The 3,187-nt window shown below is 32.2% G+C and overlaps 1 long non-coding RNA gene across 4 annotated transcripts in view; it reads right to left on the minus strand.

Annotated features, from left to right (window-relative positions):
- Nucleotides 1-3,187, minus strand: part of LOC118747367 — a 97,172-nt gene that overhangs the window by 84,878 nt on the left and 9,107 nt on the right. The window contains exon 2 of one of the 4 annotated variants that reach the window (XR_004993946.1): nucleotides 2,606-3,075. The exons of 2 other annotated variants lie outside the window; for them this stretch is intronic. This is a non-coding gene — a long non-coding RNA (uncharacterized LOC118747367). Of the gene's footprint in view, nucleotides 1-2,605; nucleotides 3,098-3,187 lie in introns of those variants that run through there. One more of the 4 variants, XR_004993945.1, reaches the window with a different exon arrangement.

Genomic DNA, 3,187 nt, shown 5'->3' on the forward strand with positions numbered 1-3,187 from the left:
AAATTTTCACATACATCAGTGCGTTAAGCGCTATGTGACAAATTGGATCAGGATATCAGATAAAGAGGTGGAGAGAGTGTTGTATTTTCAACTTACTTTCATCAAATTGTCATACTCCGTCATCTCTCGGCTTCGTCAAGCGCTGGATATTCATAGTAATATTTTAGTAAAGTTAAACAGAGTTCTGAATTCGGAGCATCGAGTTAAAAACCCGAATGTAGCTCTATAATCTTTTAAGAAAAATGCTGTTTTGGAAATGAAGTCATACATTATAAGGAAGGAAATGCTCAACACACACTACAAAAAAAAAAACTTAAAAATCAAAGTTAATTTCAAGGTACTTGAGATTTCCCAAAAATTGTTTTAAAATAGTCCAAACTCATATTGAGACTAATTTTAAGCTCATACTTATAGAGAGCACTTTATCATACTAAAATTGAATGGCTACCAAACTGCATACTTAAAAAAAATTATAAAAAATCTTAATAACAAATTTGAAATTTTATGCATTTTTTAAGTTGGATTAATTTTTGTGCACTTTGTGCAGTCCTTGAAACTTTTATATATGTGGTTTCTGTTATAGATTGAACCATGATATAAAAATAAAATTGACATTTTAAGAAACGGCCACAAAATATTCTCACCCTTTGCCTTTAATTTAGAATCGAACAAGAAAAGAGAAAGGGGCAATAAGAAAGGCAAAATTTTTTTGATAGAAACGAAATCGCCATTATTTTTAAAAACATCAGGGGTCTTCATCAAAAGCGATAAACTGCTGATAAACTTCATAAAATGATAAATTTACCATTTTGATAAATGAACTGTCAAACTTTGTATGGAAATCTATTTAACCAAAATTTTTTCACTTTATCAAACGTGGTGTATAAACGTATAAATTTCAGCAAAATTCAACCCTGACAGATTGCCTGGTGATCGATTTTGGGAAGAACACATAAAAAACAAATGAACACAATGTACGAGGTAAGAATGAAACGTAACTAGCCATATAAGTTAAATAATAAACAATTTTATGCAATTATTTACCAGGGTGCGTACATGTATGAATGCGGATAAACTGATGAATTTATCAATTTATCCCATTATCATTTTAGATGAGACCCCTATTTCTTCTTATAGGCGGCATACACTCGTACTCTGACTCGTGAGACATTTGTGAACGTGCGTGTTGACTCGCTTTTCGACTACACACTGTTGAGTCATTCATAGTAATGGCGGAGTCATATCGGTGTAACTAACACATATTTGTTTTCACAAACACATCTCAACCGACTCGCGAGTTAGTCGCACCGTGTATGCCGCCTATTATAATTGAAATTTGAACAAGCAAGAGGTATATTGGTACAATAATTTTGGGTTGTGTAACCCGAGTCAAAAAATTTTGATATGTACGTGTGATCAAACGATAAAACGTTAGTTTAAACTAAAGATTTAAAATTTGTAAAAAAAATACTATGGTCAGAGCAGCCGGTGTTGGACTGATGAGGGTTATTTTTTCCTCTTATAAAGTTTCGACTGTTCTCTTTCTAATGGATGTTGTTTTATGTGTCACACCCCATCCGTCCCCACCACAAAACCAAGGCACCAATAAAAAAATGTCCCCTTTTGTTTTTGGGAGAGTGCTAATACTCAATAAGTTGATAATTGTAGTTCTAGTTTGCATACTAACAGTAAATCATCAATTTTTTCACACCCCCTCTAATATTGAACTGTAAAATATATTTATTTTTACCCAAAGGAACAACGATATAATCAAAATATACTAGAAATGGATAATACTCACTTCTCTGAAGGTCATGAGGCCCACGGGCCCCAAAGTAGATTCCAATTTCAAGTTACTTGAAAGACACGGACAAGTTAAATGGACAAAGGACAATGTGTATTAAATAACACATCGAAAAGTGTAATTTCAGTATCTGAATTATATCATAAACAAACGTATCCGATATAGAAAACTGTAATAGTGCTGGTAGCTGCATTGCGAAACAATCAGATGACATAAGGACACTAAAAATTTTCTTAAATATGTATGTTCACTAAAATTTTATTTATCTAAAAATAAAAAATAAAAAATAAAAATACCAAAATCTTTTTTTTGCTCAAGTGCTTATCAAATTTAATATAAAATTTAAACATTTTAAAGATAAAATAATAATTTTTTTAAAGTTAATGTTCGTACAACCATTATAATCCAAATTTATGATAATATTTGTATAAGTATATAAAATCCCCTCCAGCAAAAGACTTAAATTGCTTAACGCCTGCTTTTTAATCAAACATATGTATGTTTATTGAACTACGTTCTTTTTGTATCATGGATTGAACCTTTATTTTAAATTAAAATTATTTGAAATAAACAAACATATCTACCTAAGTTACGAACAATATCGTTTGGAATGTTGTATATTGGCAGCAAGTTTACATATATGTATGCTATAAAATATAGTCTCTTCCAGGTGCTTCAGGATTTGCAGGTTCCTCCAGGAAGTTGTTCCCCGTCGCCAGCTTCCAACGACGAAAACAGATTCTCCTGTAAAACCTGCAAATCTTGAAGTACTTACCTGGAGCAGGGCTATGGTTAACTTACCTAGGATCCACATCAATAAATGTCCTTCAATCAAAAGCTACCAATAGCACAGGAATCCATACCCGTTCACTCGACGTCAGTAGAAAGTGTACTTTTATTCAAACATTAGGAAATGTATAGTATCTATTTATCTGCTTTTATGAAATTGCGCCATTCAAAGAGCCGAACATTGTTTTAAACTTTCCCTAAAAGGATGTGTTAAATGAATTTTCGGAGTTAAATGCTAACAATATCTACCAAATAAAAATAACAAAATATTAGAAGACAAAGTCTTTACAAAAATACTTGAATTTCTTCCCAAAGATATGACATTACATATGTAGGTATCTAAATGCCGGCTCGATTTGCGGCGTCAGAAATTATCAATTCTCAAGTCCTGCTGAAACTTTGTGTATAGAAGCAGACAAGCCAACAAGAAAGCGGGAATAGTGTGGTTCGAAACAACAAAAACAAAAATGAACAACAAAGACCTTCTCCAGCGGCTAATGGCACAGTTATGCGGGGAAAATTTTCCAAAACGGATCCAGGCTTTGAAAAAAAAAAAATATTAGGGAGTATAGAGGAGCTTTTTCAGATTCTAAA

This window comes from Rhagoletis pomonella, unplaced genomic scaffold (genome assembly GCF_013731165.1).
Source record: "Rhagoletis pomonella isolate Grant_MI unplaced genomic scaffold, Rhpom_1.0 Rhpom_scaffold_00011, whole genome shotgun sequence".
NCBI lineage: Eukaryota > Metazoa > Arthropoda > Insecta > Diptera > Tephritidae > Rhagoletis > Rhagoletis pomonella.